This window comes from Alligator mississippiensis, chromosome 6 (genome assembly GCF_030867095.1).
Source record: "Alligator mississippiensis isolate rAllMis1 chromosome 6, rAllMis1, whole genome shotgun sequence".
In the NCBI taxonomy this organism is placed as follows: domain Eukaryota; kingdom Metazoa; phylum Chordata; order Crocodylia; family Alligatoridae; genus Alligator; species Alligator mississippiensis.
This window is the reverse complement of record NC_081829.1, coordinates 76,251,826-76,274,481: the sequence shown is the minus strand read 5'-3', so window position 1 is coordinate 76,274,481 and position 22,656 is coordinate 76,251,826. Positions and strand designations below refer to the sequence as shown.

The 22,656-nt window shown below is 39.5% G+C and overlaps 1 long non-coding RNA gene across 2 annotated transcripts in view; it reads right to left on the bottom strand.

Moving 5' to 3' along the window:
* The window catches only part of LOC132251202 (uncharacterized), a 125,164-nt gene that overhangs the window by 21,345 nt on the left and 81,163 nt on the right, over nucleotides 1-22,656 (bottom strand). For both annotated transcript variants that reach the window (XR_009463097.1, XR_009463096.1), the window contains one exon: nucleotides 1,557-1,639. This is a non-coding gene — a long non-coding RNA (uncharacterized LOC132251202). The remainder of the gene's footprint in view (nucleotides 1-1,556; nucleotides 1,640-22,656) is intronic.

Genomic DNA, 22,656 nt, shown 5'->3' with positions numbered 1-22,656 from the left:
CCAAACATGGGCTGCATCCTATATACAGGATCATGCTTTATAAAATGTTGTGGATTTCTCACACAAAGGAAATGCATCTTCCTTTTACCTCTTTTCTAGTGGAATCACAGACTGCAGATGTAAGCGTGCCTTAGTAAGCATGAAAATCTTTTCAAAATATTTTCCCTATATTGGATCTAAAAATCTCTGAAGGATTAAAGACTAAGCTTGCTGCTTTTTATATAAATGTCATTCTTAATAAATTTTAATTCTTTAATTGGTCACCAGGTAGCAAGTATTAGTGGATTAAAGGAGATTAGGGAGCTGTTTCCCTCTAATGCTGTCAGGTTAAATTCTTAAACCTGGGATATTCACTGCTTGAGTACTCTTAGCAGAGAGTTACCAGGCTAGTCTGTGTGCACCAAGACATGGAAGGAATGTTAGTCTCAGTTGTGTAGTACTTTTTTATGAAGGAGTCATAAAACTGAGCAGAAATTTAGCCATATCTTCAGCTGCCCCAGGCAGAAGCCAAAATAAGTTGAAAAAAGGTCTACAATTCACATGGATACAAAGCTATAAAAGTCAGCTGATCCACTGATCTCCTCAACACCCAACACCTTTGCAACTACAATAGCAAGAACTATTTAAGGAGGATGAGAAGAGGGTTTGGTAGAGTTTAGACCATTGTCATTTTCTCCAAGAAGCACCAAGAGCAAGAGACCCAGCTTCAGGCCAGTAGAAACAGGCCACCAGATCCAAAATACTTTAATTCAGGTGATGCCTGAGTCTAGTAATTTAGAGATAAGTCTAACCAAGGTTCTGAAAACTGAGCTCTGAACAACACTAAGCCATCTAAATCCATCTCATTAAACATCACACCCTTAATTACTGATCAGTATGTCATATCTATATATATGACAAAAACTATTTACAAATATGCTAGATAATTTATATCCTGTGTGTGTCTTTACATGTGCTCTGGGGTGGAGGGGGTGCTTTAATTAGAAAAATTAATTAAAGCTCCTGCAGCATCACATGTGTTCAGCCTCCCATGCTTCAAAATGGCAGCAGGGGCATTTTTAAGTAAAGTGCCAACTAATTAGTACATGTCATAGCAGATGCCTGGCACATGAATAGATGCTTTATGGTAGTAGATTAACTCTCAAGACTTATTTCTGCTCAAATAATCTATGATCACCAGCCTTTGCATACATACAGGTTGTCATTTCCTGGGTGCTTGGTCCTAAAAATCTTAAAATGAATTCCATTAGTCCTAAATCATCTTATGCAGTTTGCCTAAGAAATCCTGTTGTTACAGTGATAAATATTGCTACTAATAGCATTATATTAATATTTTAATGCATTATTCCACCCTTGACTTGTCAGCTTGGTCCAATAATCAATTAAGGACAAAATCTTGTTATCATTATTTAATCAAGTATTTTTCAGACCATTCTTCCCTTTTGAAGGCTGTACTGCTACTGTGTCTTTCAGATAGAAAAGGACCAAGCTAGAAAGGAATAGACGTGGAAGGGTTTCCTTTTCCAAGAGTTGAAGATGCATGAAAGGCTACTTACCATATAACTTTGAGTATTGCTCTATACAGAACCATTATTCTGTTTATCTTGATTTTCTGGAGTCCTTTGTTTTGTCCAAGTTTCTAGAAAAGGAACACAATTGTGTTAATAGCAACATAGCAATAAAAATACATGAAATTGAATATATTGCTCCCATAGCCTTAGCAACCTCCACAGCGTAAATGTAACATTGTTCATGAACCAAAATGATTATACACAATTATTTAGTAAAATTATATAGAAGAACATTCAAAACATTACAATTATCTCAGAATTAATTTACAGCAAATTATAATAATTTGTATAACAATAATGCACTTTATCAAAGAAAAAAATAAAAGGACAATTATTTCAATAACTTATGAAGAACAAAAAGGATAAATAGAGATTCAACTCAGTCATATAAGAATGATTTCTAGCAATAGACTACTAATGAAGCACTAAAATGCCTCATTACTTGTAGGTGGTTCCAAAGTTGCCATGTTATAGAATAAAAAGGTACCAGGACTTTGTGCAATATCCAGAGAATTACTTCTCAGCAGAAATTCAGGAATTTTCAGGACAATTTGGGGTCCATCTTGGCCAGCAAACTTTGAAAGTATCACCTGTTACAGGAAATTCTTCCAGAAATTCTATAATTTATAGTCATGAAAACTATCACTTTGGACATAGGCCACCTAACCTAGAAAAGATTATTCAGTTTATCAATGCCTGAAATGCATCCAGTTTATGTTAAATGATATTCTATATTTTGCTGTATTGTTGAATACTTTGTCATCTCTAAGCCTATCTTAGACTTCATGCAAACTGATCAGGAATTTTTTTTAATGGAACTCCCTCTGCACGCGCGCACACACACACACACACACACACACACACACACACACACACACTCCCCTTTTGTTAAAATAGGAACGTTTCACAGAAACCTAATCAGTTTCAACAAAACATACCAAGGTTTCTCAGGTCCAGGATAAAATTTACGGTTAAAATAAGAACAAAAAGCAGAGAAGCAAGCAGAATGAACCTTGAATTGGAACTCCCTTCCCTCAGGCAACTGTTATTTATTTTTCTCTCCCTTGGCCATGGAAAGAAGCTTTGAATCCCTCCCCACCTCCCACCTCCAAACAAGAATCCTTGTTTTCTGGCCAGCTCTTGTCTTAATTATTTGTTATTTATATTAACCTGGGGCAGCCCAATCAAGGATCCAGAGAATGACTATAGGTCAAAACTGAAAGTCTAGTTCTGCCACTTTAGTCACATTTTATAATGCTTCACCCTGATGAAATCAATAGGATGCCTTGTAGACAAAAGGGCAGCATGAATAGACGCTATTTATATAGTCTAACCAGGCCTAGTACATTATACTTTATTGGTACCATAAATAAATGTTGACATCAACATTAATAATGTTGTCTTGCACTCAACCATTATAGAGCGCATCTTAGTTTCAATTCACATTTCAGCATACTCAAAAGAATGCTGCATGATATCTTCTGAAGTAATAGAAAGTTACACAGATGTGTCTGCAATAAAAAGTATGGTACCCTTTCAATTTTTCCTTAATTTCCCACCCTTCTCTTTACCATTTGATGTCGTTATTAGTATACTAGAAGGAATAACTCTATTACAAATGCAGGGCCCCGGAGAGAGATATGAATTTCAAGCGTCTGAAACAAAGTGAATGAGTCCTTCAGAACTCCTCTTCAAATCAGCACAGCCCCATTAATAATTAAACTGCACTGTGACCTAAATAAATCATAAGATCATACTTCATTTAAATACCTCTTGTCACATACCAAGCTAGTCCAATGTTCTAAAAGGTTTGAATGCTGAGGCAGAAAGGAGTAGCCTTTCAAGTAAAATTAAATAATGCTAGCTGTACAATGTTAAACATGAAGCATCTCTGAGCAGTTAGGAATTATTTTTCCTTTGAATTTCAATCGCTAATGCCAGTGTAATTTATCCCATCATTAGGCAGCTGTTAAATTTGTGGATATTTGACAGGAAAGCAAAAACCAACAGTTGTTCAAGTAAACACCTTCTCTGTTTATTAGAAGATATCCAATCTACACCATATTTAGTGCTTCAGTAATAAAGATAATTGCTGTGCTCTCCTTGTGTGTTCCCAAGAAGTAATATTCTTCTGCCAATAGTTCAATGAAGTCAATTAAAATAAATGGCACCATCAGCCACTGCAGTGTGTAACCGAGGATATTGAGTCATACCTTCTTTAATGAGAGCTTCAGCACAGAGAATAGACTGACAGTACCTACAGCAAGATACACTGACATTGTGTTGTGGAAGTACAGTTTCTCACATATACTGAGGAATGTAAGTACATTTGAAAGTTTAGCTTTTTAGTTTCTTTAGCTTTTAACAGGTAGAATGAGAATGGTCTTTACAGGTAAAGTCTTCCTAGACTTTTTCCATCTGCAATTTTGTATGTCTATCTCCATTGTTCTGACTGGAACAAAAAATACCATTTTTTTTGTCCAATGTGTATCAGGTAGGAATGAAAGAACCAATTGTTCAAAAGGCAAATTTTTAACGTTTTTTCTCATTTAAATGACTCAGTAACACTTTTATATAGCAGATACATAATTACTTGTGCATCCTCTTATACTTTTAAAAAAAGACAGCATCTATGAAAGCAGCACCATTTAATAGTGATCTAACAGACACAAACCAAAGGCTCTGAAATTCAAAACCAATTCAGTTAACTGCCCCTCACCATACCATTATTCTTCATTTGTTATGCATCTGTACAACTAAAAAGTTTCACCAGAACTGCAAATGTTGCAAGAGATACTGCTTTCATAGAAATTGGTTATTGGGATTGAAAGCACGAAATTGCAGAAAATCTTGAGAGACAGTCTGTTTTCATAAAATTTCTAGCTCAAGAGGTTGAGAGAATTTGGATGAACATGGTGGGGGGCTTATAAGTAATAATCATAATATCAAGCTTAGGATCAGAGCTGGCTGAAATCTCTCTTCCAAACTATTTTTCATTGATCTATATTGGTTGGCACCTCTTTCTTCTCTGTCTTTGCTGTGCAAGTGAGGAGCACTCCTGCTGCCACTACTTGAAGGATTGTGCTGTAACATACCAAGAACTTGGAGTGCAAATATAGTATTCAGTAGATTTAAAGCAGCAAGGTGGTCTCACCAATGATCAATATAAAGCTTGTTTTGTTGAAGAAAGCCAATTGCTTTAAAAACTATAAAAAAAACCCCTGCTGATAACTTTCTTTTTGGCCATTAACCATAGAGACTAACAGCATACATATTCACTGAATACATAAGACAGGATGGTACCTATTTTCCAATTTTCCAGTTACTATTCTCATTAGGGATCTGTATATAGTAGCATTTCATTTTAATCACAGGAAAATGTGTGCGTGTGTGTGTGTGGGACAGGTGGGGTAGGGGGGTTAAATCAGAAAACTTTGGATTTTTTTAATCAGAGAAAACAAGAATCCTGCTCACCATTTTTAGCTTAGCTTAGCTTTGGTATTAATAATTCTGCAAATTTAGAAAAGATTCCAGTATATAAAGCATCTCAGAAATATATTCAAACGATAAAGCTAACATATTGATGGTAAAAAAGGAAAAGAAAAAAATCTGTCTTTCTTTCTTTTATACACAACAATATATCAGTTTATTAAGTGTGAGGATGTGTTTAATTCCAGAAGACAGTTCAAATCAATGGCACTAGATAAAACATACAATTTTTGGTATAATATTAACAGTAAGAAGCTCAAAAATGTTACATAGTGCCCTCTGAAAAAAAAATCTAAAACTTTTATATGTCAGGATACAGAATAACCACACAACGCCTATATAGTGAAACATATGAAAGATTAGGATTTAGAGATGGTCTCTTACAGTGGATAGTATTGGCAGAAGGTAGACTCTAAGGTGCCACCCTGACTAACTGGTTCAAAGAGGCATAAGATTTTTTAAGCTACACCTTAATTTGTGTGACAAAGTAGTAACTGCTGAAGTAGGCTGTTGCCTACAAAAGCTTATAGAATCATAGAAAATAAGGGTTGGAAGTGACCTCAGGAGGTCATCTAGTCCAACCCACTGCTCAAGGCAGGTCTATCCCCAATTAGATCATCCCAGCCAAAGTTTTGTCTAGCTGGCTCTTAAAAACCGCTCACTGACATATCTGGGTAACCTGTTCCAGCGTTTTACTACCCTCCTAATAAGAAAATCCTTCCTAATATCTAACCTAAATTTCCCTTGCTACAGCTTGAGACCATGGCTCCTTGTTTGCCGCCCCTAGCTTGATCCTCTTTTGAACCCTCTTTTAGGTAGTTGAAGGCTGCTAGTAAATCTCTTCTCAGTCTTCCCTTCTCTAGACTAAATAAGCCCAGTTCCCTCAGCCTCTCCTCATAAATCGGGTGCCACAGCCCCTGAATTATTTTTGTTGCCCTCTGCTGGATGCTGTCCAATTTTTCCACATCCTTTCTGTAATGGGGGGCCCAAAACTGAACACAGTACTTCAGATGTGGCCTCACCAGTGCTAAATAGAGGGGAATAATCACTTCCCTTGACCTACTGGCAACACACCTACCAATGCAGCCCAGTATGCCATTATCCTTCTTTGCAACAAGGGCACACTGTTGGCTCATATTCAAATTATTGTCCACTGTAACCCCCGGGTCCTTTTATGCAGAGCTACTGCCCAGCCAGTCAGCCCCCAGCCTGTACTGGTGCATGGGATTGTTCCGTCTTAAATGCAAGACTTTGCACTTGTTCTTGTTGACACTCATATGATTCCTTTTGGCCCAATCCTCCAATTTGTCTAGGTCACTGTGAATCCTAACCCTACCCTCCAGCATATCCACTACTCCTCCAGCTTGGTGTCATCTGCAAACTTGCAAATGCTCTATGCCATTTTCCAGGAAGAGGAAGATATTGAACAAATGCAGCCCCAGGGCACTCTACTTGATACCAGCTACCAACTAGACATTGAGCCACTGGTTACTACCCTCTGAGCCCAATTTTCTAGCCAGTTTTCTATCTACCTTACAGTCCATTCATCCAGCCTGTACTTCCTTAGCTTGCCTGTAAGAATGTTGTGGAAGACCATATCAAAAGCCTTGCTAAAATCAAGGTATACCACATCCACTAGTCTTCCCCGCATACACAGAGCCAGTCATCTCATCATAGAAGGCAATCAGGTTGGTCAAGCATGACTTGCCCTTGCTAAATCCATGCTGACTGTTCCTAATCACCTTCTCCAAGTGCTTAGAAATGGATTCCTTGAGGATCTGCTCCATAAATTTTCCAGGGACTGAAGTGCAGGTGACTGGCCTGTAGTTCCCTGGAGCCTCTTTCTTCCTTTTCTTAAAAATGGGCACTATGTTTGCCCTTTTCCAATCATAGGGACCTCTCTTGATCACAATGAGTTTTCAAAGATGATAGCAGTGGCTGTGCAATCACATCAGCCAACTCCCTCAGCACCCTCAGGTGCATCCCATCCAGCCTCAAGGATTTGTATATATCCAGCTTCTCTAAATAGTCCCTAACTTGTTCTTTCACCACTGTTGGCTGCTCACCTCCTCCCCAAACTGTGCTGCCCAGTGCATGAGTCTGGGAGCTGACCTTGCTTTTGAAGACTGAAGTGAAAAAGGTAGTTAGCATTTTAGCCTTTTCTGCATCCTCTGTCACAAGGTTGCCTTCCCCATTTAGTAAGGGACCCACACTTTCCCTGATCCTCCTCTTGCTACTGATATACTTGTAAAAACCCTTCTTGTTACCCTTCATATCCCTTGCTAGCTGCAACTCCAATTGCGCTTCGGCCTTCCTGACTTCGTCCCTGCATGCCCTAGTAATGCTCTTATATTCCTCCCAAGTTGTTAGTCCACGTTGCCACTTCTAATAAGCTTCTTTTTTGCAATTTAGTTTACTGAAGAGCTCCCTGCTAAGCCAAGCTGGTCTTCTGCCATACTTGCTAGTCTTCCTACATATCAGGATGGTTTGTTCCTGCACCCTCAGTAAGGTTTCTTTAAAATACAACCAGCTCTCCTGGGCTCCTATCCCCTTGGACTGGCTACCTAGGGGATCCTGCCCATGAGTTTGCTAAGTAAACCAAAGTCTGCTTTTCTGTAGTCCAGGATCCTTATTCTGCTGTTCTCCATCCTTCTTTTCCTCAGGACCCTGAAATAAATCATCTCATGGTCACTGCTGCTCAAGTTGCCATCCACTACTACATTCCCCACCAATTCTTCCCTGTTTATGAACAGGAGGTCAAGAAGAGCACAGCCTCTAGTTGGCCGCTCCAGTACTTGTACCAGGAGGTTGTCCCCAACACTCTCCAAAAGCTTCCTGGATTGCCTGCGCACTGCTGTATTGTCCTCCCAGCAGATGTCAGGGTGACCGAAGTCCCCCATGAGAACCAGGGCTTGTGATTGGGAAACTTCCGCTAGGTGTTTGAAGAAAGCCTCATCCACCACTTCCTCCTGGTCTGGTAGTCTATAGGAGACCCCCACCACAACATCACTATTGTTACTCTCCCCTCTGACCCTAACAGAGACTCTCAACAGGCCTATCTCCAGTTTTATACTGGAGCTCTGAGCAATCATATGGCTCTTTTACATAAAATGCAACCCCTCCTTCTCCTCTCCCCTGCCTGTCTTTCCCAAACAGTTTATATGCAGTCATGTGAGCTCCCACCAACTCTCTGTTATTCCAATCACATCATAGGTCCATGATTATGTAACAACTTCCAATTCTTCCTGCTTGTTTTCCAGGCTTTATGCATTCATGTACAGGCACCTAAGTGTCATGACCCAAGGGTATGATTTTGTGTGTGCTTCGGCACTTCCGAATTAATTCCTGCCACGAGGAGCTTTCTTTGCATGGTGCAATTCGCAGTTGCATAGAGAAAACCCCGGTGCAAAGGAGTTCCCGCCATTCGCATGCAAATTTGTTTCCCACTATTGGCCGTTTCTAAATTATTCCCACGTGGCGGCTAGCGATTGGCTTGCTAGCCGTATAAGAGGCTTGAGCAGTTTCCCCCCAAGTTGGAGAACTCCGAGGAGAACCCCACAAGGGAAGACTCCGTAACCATCTCGTGAAGAACTCTAAGTGCTGCAGAGCTTAACAAACCCCGCGTGTGCCTTAGAGGAGGATACAAGGGCCTGAGCAACCTCTAGCCTCTCCCCGTCACCGCCTAATCCCTCGACGAACCCTTCCCTGCGCGCTCGTTCCACAGAGCCTAGCAAACTACGTGCGTGTGTGTATCCAGAGCTCTTCTCCGAGTTGTTTTCTCTGGTTGATTCAACGGGCTCACGATTTTAGAGCTTTCAGCCAGCCTTGGACTAGAGATCATGGTTAGAACTCTTGTCCGCTCTTCTTCTTTTCTATCTGTAACTGCAACGCAAGCAAGTTTTCCTGCCTGCACCACGACCATCTATGGTGTAAGTAAAATAATCTTTAATCAACCACTACGCGTCCGTGCCTAATTCTAGTCCGCCGTCCTGCGCTCCCTGACCCACGTGCCAGGGCTGCTGGCCACAGCCCGCCGCGCGCCCCCGAAGGCCTCAGACCACTCCCGGCATGCACACTAAGGTAACTAGTAATTTGCCCTGATTTCTCAGGAAGTATGAGAACACCTCCCCTTCTGCCCCCTCCTGCTTGCCCTTTCTTCAGGTCACCCACTTCCCCACTTACCTCAGGGCTTTGGTTTCCATTCCCTGGTGAACCTAGTTTAAAGCCCTCCTCACTAGGTTAGCGAGCCTGTTCATGAAGATGCTTTTTCCTGTATTCATCATGTGGATCTCATCTCTTCCCAGCAATCCTTCTTGAAACGACATCCCATGGTCAAAGAAGCCAAAGCCCTGTGGGTGACACCGCCTTCACAGCCAGGTATTGATCTGCAGGATGCATCCATTCCTGCCCAGGCCCTTTTCCTTGACCAGAAGGATCGAACAGAACACGACAGGCTACCTGTCTTAGACCAAGTAGGTTTTGACATTTTTAAACCAGTCTGTGTATGCTGAACTTCTCTCGTTGATGGTTTAGACCAGTTTCCAAACACTTAAACCAGTAAAAGTTAAACATCTATACCTGGCCTAAGGGTATAAAGTTATGCTCATTTGCAACCCTTTCAAAGGGGCAGCAGCTGGTACATTCTAATTATATGAGAAAGAGCCCAGAATAATTCAAATGTAGTAAAACCATTCCAAATTTATCATTACTTCATCCAGATTTAAAGTTGAAGTGGCTGGAGATTTTTTTTTCGGTGGGGGGAGGAAGGTGTGTGGGTGGGTTTGCTACATTTGAATTGTTCTAGGGTTCTCCACACATAACAGTTAGTTAGAAAGTACCATTTTACTGCCCTTTGGAAACATTCCCCTTTGGAAAGGCTTCAAATGTACATGTGTATATTTGTTGACACCCTAAGATATGCTTAGCATGCTTTCCACCTGCCTTCTGCCTAGCACAGCTACATCTCTCTCAAATAATGGATAGTATTGTGAGTGTGGGACTTGGGGTATGAACCCTGTGGATTAGGAAATCTTGGAGGCTCCTTTTTGTACTAATTCCCCATGCCCATTAATAAAAAAATTTCTTTCATTCTCGTTAAATGGCCTTTTGAACCCTAAAGAATGTTATGGTTTATACTCAGGGTATATACTCAATTACCAAAGAAGACTGAATAAATCAGCAATTATATTCAGTAAATAATATAAGTACAAGAATTAAACAGACATAATTCTTACATGTTCATTAACTGAATTATTTTTTTTTTCCCCTATGATTAACTAGTGTGGCTCTGCTAACCCCATTCAGACAGAGAAACAGATACAGAAGAGTTAAAACAGACTGATTAACAGACTGGCTCAACAGACTCAACTGGAAACAGATTCAAATTTAAAAACAACTTATCCATCCCACTGGGGAACCTGACTGACAGTCTCAATTCTGCAGTTTAAACATACAGTAGACTTACTTAAACGTATAATCAATTTGTAACAGAATTCCAAATTTTAAGTCTAGAGAATATTCATAATTGGGGTGGGAGGAGGGGGTGGGGAGGCTGTGCAGTTAGCACTGCCATATAGGCCTCTGCTGCCCTCAGCATAGCTGTTGCATTATGCTATCTTATATAAATGGAATCAATTACACTGATAAACCAGGAAAAAAAGTTTTGAAATGTTCCCACCTATAGTTTTATGTTTCATGTTCCTTTAAACAAAGTATTTGTTGGGGAGAAAAATGTTATATTCTCAAACTTCTCTACATTTTGAAGTACCTAAAGTAACATAAATAAAACTTAAAAACAAAGGCCAGAAACTTATATGCTTACTATTCTAAATACAGTTTTATGATTAGAAGACCAGCAAGCTAAAGTAGTAATGCAATTCCTGTGTAATAACTTAGAGTAAAAAGAACAGTTTCATTCCTAAATTACGGGTTATAAAGTGTCATAAATATATCTAATGTGAGAGACCAGTAAAGTGACAAAACATCTCAGATCACTTCTCTTTTTCAGATGGTTATGATCAGACAGGTATTGTATTCCTCCCTACATGCAGTATGTTCATTTACATATCTCTCCCATTTTGCATAAAAAATATACTGTTTGATGTATCTACTTGAGAACAGTTAGAGAAAGCTAAGACATTCCTAAATGGCACTCATACCTCCCTGATTGATATGGTTATTGCTTAATTGGTGAGAAACTGCCATTTTATTCTCCTCTAAACTAACTGTTCTTCTGCCACATTCCTAATATGCATTACTCAAGCCCGACTCTCCAAGAAGTAGCAAGTATTAAAAAACTGTAAGTGTAGAGATGAGCTAATATTAGTAATGTTAATATGCCCATTATATAAAGGAGTATGCATATACATTTTATGCAGGCCTTGTTTTAATTTGTTTGTTTGTTGATTTAGTACCTGCTGTAAGCTCAGTATCTGTGAGAGATAATTGAACATGCTTAGGGGAATATTCTCCTTTCAATATGCATGCACATCTCCCATTAGTGTTAATGGAAGTTAAAGCACACTCTGCAAAGGAAGAACACACTCCACAGAGTCCTGCAGAGATTGGGCTATGAATGCTTAGTTTCAGTAAGGAGAGCATATACTTCATGAAGTGAATTAGCACCAAGAGAGCCTACCTGGAGGCTTTTACACATGGTTGCATCTGTCTCCAGTCAAAAAAAATCTTCTTGATGTATTTCTTATTGCACTTTAAGTCTCTGAAGTCCTCAGAATCAAGTAGAAACAAAATATAAGCTTTTCATTTTTAAGCAAGAAACTGAGGGGATTTTTTTATTATGTGAGGAGGAAACAGCCGGATAGGCTGTCTATAGCTGTTAGCTATGAGGGGATGTATTACACTGTGCAGTTAGTGACATAAAACGAAGATAGTTCAACATCTCTTACCTAAGAAAAAATACACCAGTGAAAATCATACTTGATGAGGTATTTTGTCATTTAAGACTTTTTCCCTCTTTTGTGCACTCCTCTCCAAACTTTCAATGTTGAAACTTAGATTTTAAAAAGTAGAACACCTACAATTGTATAAAGGAAAAGAAAAGATTATTCCAAATCTTTGGAAACAGAGTCAACATTAGAAAATATTGTATGTGAGATGCTGTATCTTGAGTAGAAGTGACTGAAAAAAATAGTTGTGGTTTGATAGATAATCAAATGAATACAAGCAATGGCTTTGATGATGTTCCAGATCCAAAATGAACAGTAAACAGTAGAGTAAGCTGTCTGGTAACTGACACCTTACCAGCCAGCATGCTCTGTGAACCGGCATGCCGGCTTGTAAGGAAAAGTGAAATTGGAAGTGCCCACCATGACACTTCTGGTTTTTTCGAGCCCCCATGGCCTGGGGCAAAGCAGCCTGTGCTGCTGAGCCCCCACAGCCTGGGGGCAAAACAGAATGTGCGGGGCCCACCTCTCTGTCCTGCGGGGCCCGCAGGGCCTGTGGGAGGGGCGGCAATGCCGCAGGAGGGGAGCAGGGATGCCCCAGACATGGTGGGAGAAGCGGCAGCCAGGGACGCTCAATTAACCAACATATTTTGTTATCCAGCATCCCCCATTCCCGGGGGATGCCAAATAACAGAGCTTTTACTGTATATGCCTAAACAGGACTCAGGTGGAATGTAGGTGCCTCTGTTCAACAGTTCAGTGGGTGGGAAACTGGCTGCAAGGTAGGACCCAGAGAGCTCTTATGAACAGACATGCATCATCCTGGCGAGAAGTGGCCAGTGGTGTCCCTCAAGGGTCCGTGCTTGGTCCGGTGCTTTTCAACATCTTTATCAATGATTTGGATGTGGGGGTGAAGAGCTCACTAGCCAAGTTCATGGATGACACCAAGTTAAGGGGGAGTGTGGTCATGCCAGAAAACAGGCTACTGATACAGGCAGACCTAGACAGACTGGAAAACTGAGTGAATCAGAACCAGATGAGGTTCAGCACTGAAAAGTGTAAAGTGCTTCATCTGGGGACAAAGAATCCCTAACATACCTACAGGCTCAGTGGCAACAATTTGACTTCAACCACGGTTGAAAGGGACCTGGGGTAGTGACCAACCATCATATGAACATGAGCCATCAGTGCAATGCTATAGCCAGCAAGGCAAACAACACTCTGACATGCACAACTGATGCATCTTATGTAAAACCAAGGAAGTAATTCTTCCACTAAACTCAGCACTAGTGAGACCGCAGCTGGAGTACTGCTTCCAGTTCTGGGTGCTGCACTTCAACAAGGATGTGGAAAAACTTGAGAGGGTCCAGAGAAGATCCACCCATATGATCAGAGGTTTGCAAGGCAGACCATATGAGAAGAGGCTGGGGGACTTGGACCTCTTCAGCATAAAGAAGAGAAAACTGAGAGGGGACTTGGTAGCAGCTTACTACTACATCAAGGGAATACATCAAGAGCTCAGTGAACAACTGTTCACCAGGACACCCATGGGGAACACCAGGAGTAATGGATAGAAATTCCTGGAAGACTGTTTCATGCTGAATCCTAGGAAAAACCCCTTCACGGTCAGGGAGTCTAGACTGTGAAACAAACTCCCTCCAAAGGTGGTGCAATCACCTACCCTAAACTCAGTTAGAATAGGGTTTTCCAACTCCCTCCTGTCTAAGTAAGACCACTAGGGCAATACTCATGGGGCCAAAAATAAAAGCAAACACAAAAGTGTGTTTTTCTAGGTAAACCTAGAAGCCAGGCCTTCTATTTCTTGGCAAGTGTTCTCTTACCACTGGCCTAATGCAAGAAGATAAGTATCATCCCACCACCTATAAGAATTTGTAAGTCAATGGGAGAGGGAGGGTTTTTTCCCTCCCCCTGAACTCAGTGGTGCTGTCAGTTAGGCATTCAGGTATTCCTGTATCCCCTGAACAAACTCCAACCCAACATAACTGAAGTGCAATGAGATCTGATGCCAGATCCCAACAATCGCACTTTCTGCCTTCCGACATGTACATGGCAGGAGGAACAATTGCGGGGTCCCTCATCAGATCCCATTGCACCATATTGCCAGTGCAGGGGAAGCCCAATTCAGCAAGCAGCAAGCTTGGCTCACAGCTGTAGGAGTGGGCCATACTTTCCTGTGGCTGGGAGCCCTGTCAGCTGATCACATCTACCTTTAAGTATTCCATTAGAGGTGTTTTCAATTGAGTAGCCAAAAAGTATAAAAGAGTCAATGACCAGAAGTTGAAGTGAGACAAATTCCAACTAAAACTAAACCCATATTTTTAACAGACAGAGTAGTTACACATTAGTGGAACAAATTACAAAAAAAAAAAAAAAAGGGCTGTGCTATTTTCTCTATTACTGGCAGATTTCAAAATCAAGATGGGGAAGTTCAGTGTCCTATGTTATACAGGAGATCTGACTGTAAGAAAACCTTCTGGCTTTATAAACCAAGAATCTCTGATGAAATGATGGATACTTCAAAGGTTTTCTGTATTAGGTTCAGTATGCTTAACAAAGCTTTGCAACATTCTACCTATTCTACTCATCAAAACCATTTTTTGTTCCTTCGTTTATTTTTTTCTTTTCAGGAGGGGGTATATGGGAGGAGGAGAGATAAATAAAACATGGTGTTGTTTTGTTTTATTGTTTTATAATCATAATGGAAATGTTTTTTGCTGAGCCAAAACATTGCCATGGCAGTTTTGTGAAACTGATTTAATTGTGCTTAACTGTATTCCTCCATTGTGAGATCAGTTCTGGCTAATTTTTCCTTGTATTACTGAGCAACCCAGCATGGTTTGGAAAGGCCCTCAAATTCACTCTGACAAATTGTTTTTTAGCATATACCCATGAACCAAGTCTCTCGCGCATTTAAAGGGAGGTACAAAACATGAAGCATTGCCCAGGATACAAAATTCTCATTTTTAACCCTAATGAGTCACTTTGTTATATAGAGTCTTACACCTATAATTTTACAGGATGACATATTGCCTGTCCTCATTCATGCATCCTTCAACATTTCAGGGGAAAGGGGGAAACATGTGGCACATCGATTTTGAAAAACCAGAGATGGCAGTTCAGGTGCACTTAAAAGTCTGGAATAACAGGATCCAGAAGTCATTCCAGATACTCATAGGAAAAGGCACTCAGACATATGATAAATGCCATTTGTCATATGGATACAATTTATGCAGTTTTTTTCCCTACCTTCATGTTAAACCTGTTGTTTGTCACTATAAAAAAAAAACTTCTCTTAAAAATATAGCACAGTCTTGCATTCCCACATCAGTGCACAGAGGTAAAGCAAACATCATGATGAAGTAACTCTCTTCTGTAAATCACTGTAGCTTGTTTGATCTGCATAAAAATAACTTTTTTTTCAACTAGAATTAGAATTATGTTGTATAGTATTATTACTAAATAAACTTTTCATCTATTTATTAGACAATAAAGTTCATTTTTAGCTCTTTTAGATGCTTAATGGTTCATAAATTCCAGACACTAGCTACACACATGACTTTATTATTATTTTGTAGGGGAAAATAGGTAATTATGCAAAGATATTAAGTCTTACAATGTAAGCAGATAGAGAGATTCGTAATTCCTATAGCTTTCTCTTGTACTGCACTGTACAAATGACATGCATGCCCCTTTTCTATGAACTAGCAGATGCAGTTATCACAGGAGACAGGGCATCTGGGTCAGTCATCTGGTACATTAAAGCAAATCTCATGTTCTTGGAAAACCAAAAAAGTATAATGATTCTGTCTTGCTGAACTGTGACAGTATAAGTATCTGAAAAAAATCCTTCCGAAGGATACTCTTTAGGTAGACATAGCAACTTTATAATTAAGGCTCTGGATTCACTCCCAAGTGAGGAAAAGGGGATGAAACAACAAAAAACATTGGATAAAATAAAAATGGGATTTTTTTATATTACGTAGAGTTTTGAGCATGATTAATGAAAGAAACTAGGTTAATATGCCTTACAATAAATAGCTTTCATGCAACCTCATCCTCTATTATGTTTGCTGGCAGCATGGCTATTAATAGTGCCTAAGCCTTACACTTGTACTTTCAAACGTTTCAGACAAAAATAATAGAAAATTTCCAATTAAAAAGGATAATCTCCCTTCTGAAGAGCAGTAAACATAGTGAATAATTTAAAAGCTTTAGGGATATAAAGATTTATTATATTTCCCACCAAGCAATAACCTAGAAGCCTTTATTAATGGTTAAGAAATAGAAGATAGAAAAAGAATCACAGATTTTTGAAACATGATCTTTTCATAACTTACTTTGTATCATTGTTATAGCTTGAAAAAACATTTACTTACACTGCATGAGAAAACTCATTTTTATGGGGAAAACCATTGATCATAAATTACTTTTCAAAAACTATTTGTCATTTTTTCCTGAATTTGGAAATTCTAAGACCTATTACTTAATACAAATTGCCATATTTTTGACATATTAAGGACCTAGATTAGTACACAGATGTTTTCTAGCCATTAATACTTCCACTTATGAGAAATACAAGCGATTCCTCTTAGGAAACATTGCACACATATAGAAACTTTCCACCTCAATCAATGTATGGAGAGCTAGCGTGAGGTTGTGACACAAACACACAAGACATACAAAGACAGCTTCCCCCATCATACACTTTCCCTTTCAAAGCTCTTTAGTTAGGCAGAAGTCATGATGGTCAGTTTAGAAATAAATTCAGAATGGACTCAAAGGCTCAATGCATTAACCTTATCCAAAAGCAGGTACAGGAACTGAAAGTCTTATTTTTACTCTCTACAGATCTACTCATTTTCCCTTTAATACTGCAATAATTTTTAAAGCACAGTCCATTTTATGGAGTTGTTCAGATTTTTGTTCCTATTAGCAATTTTCCTTTCACATCTTATTTCATTCTTCAATAATATGTTCTTGTCAGAGCATTTTGCCAACTATGAATAATAGTTTATAACTTTACAAAATGCAATCAACTCCTGCACTATTTACATATTAAAACTATTGAATAATTCTACAAAAATATCACTTCCCTGCCAGTCATAATTCAGTTTCAACAGAGCATATATAACGTTTTCACACAGAAACTCATGTGCATTTCAGTCTATTGTGAGGTAAAATGGGATTATTGAATCAGTCCAATTTACCCAAATGCTGATATTCAGATCATCTTCTAGTTGAGATAGCTCCTTGAATTAAGATGCTTAAGCTTCATGTTGAATAAAAATATACATGCTTTTACTTTGCAGATGCAGACTTTCCTAACAAATCCTTAACGAGCTGCAGAAATCTAAGGGGAAAGGCCCTGTTAAGACATTTAAGACATTTTGTTCTTAAATCTAAAGACAATGTAGTTTCACTAAACAAGGAACCAATGTGGAATTAAAGCAATCTATATTTCATTCTGTTGACGCTCTGTTTGAATCTGGGGAAGTCGCTTAGGGCATCTGTACACATGGTTGTGCTGCAGCACCGAGCAGTTTTAAAAGCTCCCGGCGCTGCGACATATACATTTGTATAAACAAAAAATGATGGCGGCATGCTATTGAACTAAAACACATTGAAGGTGTTTTAGGTCAAAAGCACACTGCTGCTATTTTCTCAGTGCTGAGGTACATTTTGTCATTTATACAAATGCATGCAATGCAGCACCGGGAACTTTTAAAAATGCCCAGCACTGTGGCGCAAATGTATGTATGTGTATAAATGCCCTTACTTCTCTGTGCAGTTTTATTCTTTGTAATATAGGAATAGTAACGAACGTGCAGTTTGGCACAAACTTTGATCTTTATCTATGGATGAAGAGTCTCTTTGAATTCCCTGACATGAATGAGGAGGAACTGGATTACACAACTGAAGTTGGTTTGGCACAAGTCCAAAGCTCAGACTCATGCCTCTGGAGCCAAAGTAAGCCACCTGAATTCTTCAGCCACCAAAACACAGCATTCTGGTTAAAGTGTCTTCATTTTCTTCACAGCTATTATCAGTGATGCCACAAATAGCTTGCAACTCCCACATGGAGGATTCAATCAACCTGAACACAATTTGATGTGCCCTCTAATGACCTTGTGTTGTTTGTTTTGTTTTGTTTTGTTTGGGGGGAGGCGTGGGGGGGTTGGCATCTTTTGTAATCAGAAAGAAAAAAGGCAAAAATTTTACTGAAGTAGATTTCTATTTTTTAAATTTACCAGGAAGCATCTGCAGCTGTTTAATTTGAAACCTGTCTGCCAGGCTTTTGAAAGCCACAGAAAGATTTAGCCTTTTAATGACACTTATGTGACTGGATTTACAATATTTACAGGAAGCAATAGGGGAAAATCCCTTCTCAGAAACAAACTTACTTTTGGTTAAGAAATGAAAAACTTGCCAAACTGGGAAAGCCCATGGAGGATTGGTGAAGGCCAATAGAAAAATGAAAAGTGGCAAAATGCAAGGAGAGCAGCAATAAACAGGTGCTCGTAAAGAAGAGAAGATCCAGAGAGCAGCAAAAACCAAAACCTAGTTCTTAATCTACCTTAAAAGGGTAATTAAGTAAAGCCAATGACATGTGTCATGTCCTGCAGGTAAATCTACAATGACAAAACACACAGCCGTGCGTTTCATTTCACATTTACTCTCTCACTGACAACAGAGAGATCTCTGTGAATTAGAAATAGGAAGAAATTTGCATAAAAATTATCTTCTTCCCCAACAAGCACAGTGCTGGAAACAGAATCTATTATTCTAACTTGGTCAGAAGAGATGCTGAGATGTTCAGACCAGTTAGTTCTCTTCTTATTCAACAGTCTTGATGACATTATATTCATTATGCCATCGCAATAACAAATTTTTATCTTTAAATAGTTCACAGGAGTCAGAGAATTAAGTTGGAGTGGCCTTTTAATAGAAGTTTGTGGGTATTATGAGCCTTCTGAATCTTATTGGCAGTCAGGTATTACACTCAGAAGCACAATTCATGGGAGACAAGTGGAATTTTCTGAAATGAAACCAACCGCCTTGTATATAGACTTAGATGTTGTAAAAAACAAACAAACAAACAAAACCCCTGCAAATAAATTCAACACATGTTAATAGATTTTCTATTAAATAGCACCCCTTACAGAAGCAAGTTTACTTAAGCTCAAGAACTGTGTTTATATTATTAGTATTCAAGGACATTACTTATTTCTTAGGGTCTAATCCTTTGCACACAAAAATAGATGGAAGTCTTCCTCTAAGAGCCAGTGGATCAGGTTCTTAGCTTAGCTCCCAGTACTGAACCTACATGGCATTCTACAGAATTCATTCATTTGCACGCCATCTGCACAGCTGCAAAGTCCTTTTCTGAGTGTCCTTTTGCAGAATTATCTCCACAGGCTACTGTCTACTGAATAAACCTCAGCAACAAAATCCCAGCAGTTGAGAGAGTTATGCAAATTTAAGATGATAGGGAAGGGGGGGGGGGGGTTCAGGGCATTAATATCTATTCTAGGCATCTAAGAAATACAGTAGAAGTGTTGTTCTAGCTTTGGTGAAATGGAACAAACAAGTGCAAATTAGCCCACAGGCTTGGTTTGCTGCTCAGCCTCGTTTTCTATACCCATAGAAATTGGACCTGAAGGATTCACTCATCAGTCCTGAGCAATCCAAACACACTACACAACAGTGTTCTCACACATGAACTCATATGCATGTACACATCAGTGACTTCCAGAGGGGCAGAAGACAGACACAGAGAATTTGAGCTTTAAGACAAGCAAATCTCCCAATGTAGTCCTGCATCAGGGTATGATTCATAATATCACAGTGCTAGAAGGAAATCTACTAATTGTCTCCAATGGTTACACCTGCCTCTAAACAGTCATTTCATTTACTCATCCATTGAAGCAATTGTATAGTCAGCCCCTCTGTGTCAGCATGCTTTTACTTCATTGGTTTGGTATTTTTTGTGGGGGGCAGAGGGGGAGGGGGAGGAGGGGGAGCGGGGCCTAAGTATCAAATGTTCTTGAAAACTCCTAACAAAAAATGGTTTATGTTGCATTTAAGATTGAACATAGGAGGCAACTGCAGCAGTAAAAAGGAGGAATATCCTGTTTTCAATCATCCCTAAGGATAATCATAGAAAATTAGGGTTGGAAAGGACCTCAGGAGTTCATCTAATCCAACCTCCTGCTCAAAGCAGGCCCATCCCCAACTATGTCATCCCTGTAGAGGTGAGCGAAGTGGGTCATGTTCGATTCAGTTTCAGCCTGATTCAGGGGACAGTGATTCAGTTAGTTGATTTGGATCACTGTCCCAATTCTATTCGGCTGAATCCGAATCTGATGATTCGATGCTGATTCAGAGAATCAGTAATTCAGCCATAGAAAAAGCTTTAAATGTTTTTTCTACATACCTCAAGGTACCAGGCATGACTCACAAACACTGAAATAATGGGGTGGATGGAGCGTCCCACAGGAGGGGGGTGGGGACCCTCTGTGTGCTCGGGGGCTGACCCGGAGGTGGACCAGAAGTGCTTCTGTTCCACTTCCAGGTCTGCTGCTGAGCCCACTGGGGACCCCTTGCCCCCACCCCATGTTCCCATGGGATGCTCCATCCACTCCACCATCTCATCATTCATGAGCTGCCTGGTACCTTCAAGTATGTAGAAAAAACATTTAAAACTGTGTTGGTGTCTGAATCATCGAATCTCTCTGAATCAAGTTGGAGGGTTCCAATTTGATTCAGAGAGATTAAAGGGTCTCCTAGTTCAAATTGGATTTGGAGATTCATCTGCTGAATAGGGCTGAATCTCCACTGAATTGAATCAGTGACTGAAGCTTCACACAGCCCTACTAGCCAGGTCTTAATAACCTCCAAGGATGGAGATTCTACAGCTTCTCAGGGTAACCGGTTTTAGTGGTTTATTACCCTTCTTTTCCTAATATCTAATGTAACTTTGCCTGCTGCAACTTGAGACCATTGCTTCTTGTTCTGTCATCTACCGTCACTGAGAACAGTCTAGTTCCATCCTCTTTGAACCATCCTTCAGGTAGTTGAAGGTTGCTATTAAATCTTCACTCAATCTTCTCTTTTCCAAACTAAATAATCTGTATTCCATCAGCCTCTCCTTGTAAGTCATGCGCCTCAGTCCCCTACCAATTTTTGTTGCCCTCCACTGGGCCCTCATAATCATAAACAGTTTCTGCAATATAAATTCTAAGAACAAAAATACTACTCTGTCTTTTAAGGTTTGTCATTAGTAGGCATACATCAAGCAAGCTGACTGCAGTTTGCTCTTAGTCTGGCTCATAATAGCTTCCTCTGCTGTGTGTAGGTACAAATGTATTAATAAATTTGCCCTTGTTTTTAAATGCATCACTGAGATAAGGTAATTCCCCTGAGAGCTCTATCCTTGCCCACTACCCTGTCATTTTGATATTGGTGCACTCTTGTGCTCCAAATACCAGTTTTTTCCAGGGTGCTGTTGTGAACAACTTTCTTTCAAATGATATTTCACCTATTAATAACTCATTGTGCAAGTATTATTCTGAAAGGTGTTGCTTTGGATGTACAGCCTTTCTTAGTTGTCAGCACTTTAAGCTTCTATTCTCATTGAAGTTTAGTGAACTGTAGAGATCTATCAGATTCTTAACTGTACCTCTTTTAGTTTAAGCTTTTTAATCATTTTCAGTCAAGATTTATTCTTCAATGAGGCTGTCCTTGTAAAAGTTCTTAACTATATTCTTTTCAGCTTAGTTATGAATTTTGTACTATGGCATATTGTTTAAAAGTACATTTAAACATTTCTGCAGTAGATACTGCTGTAAACTTTCTCGAGCTACTTTTCCCCCATTCACTCCTATGTTTTACAGACTATAAACTCTTTTTTTCAGAGTTTCATCTTCTCTCCTAGACAAGTAGGGAGAGGCAGCCCATCTCTGATACTTAAATGAACCTTTCATTCTTAAGGTTCAACTATCATCAGTCGTCTTATTTTCATAAAAATAAAAATGTATCATCGTGTTATGGGTTCATCTTGTGCCTCATGTCTTCAGGCCACAGTATAATGCAAGTTGTCATAACATTTTCATTCATATTACAACATACTAATGTTATGGTCTAGTCAAAACCTCAACTGTTTATTTATTTTGTCATAGTTAAAACACAGCAGATATTTAATTGCCTTCATCACTAATCTGATGTCCAGAGCTTTTTTATCACGTTCCTGGTTCAGGTCTTCTTATACTTCCTACTTCTGGGACCACCCCAAGGAAAGAGATATGACCCACGAATCTCCAAAACTGGCTTACTCAAGCTGGCCATAGCAACAACCCCTCCATTGACTCTTCTGCCTTGGTGGATGCATTGAGAGACAGAGTCAGGGCTCTTGTTTCCTACACTCCAAGAAGCCCAAGGAGGACAAGAAAGGAAGTGGTTTGGCTCTTATTTTATTGTATGCACTTGTACAGGTACACCAACAGCTATCCTGTACATAATTTATTCTTAGGGTGAAATTAATGGGAAAACTACAACTATTTCTAAAGGGACCATTAGTTTATGAGGTGAAAGTCAAAGGTCTTACCCAGAATTAACCAATGAATGGCATAACTGGCAAGCTAAATTTAAAAACACATTATTGAAGTAACATTATT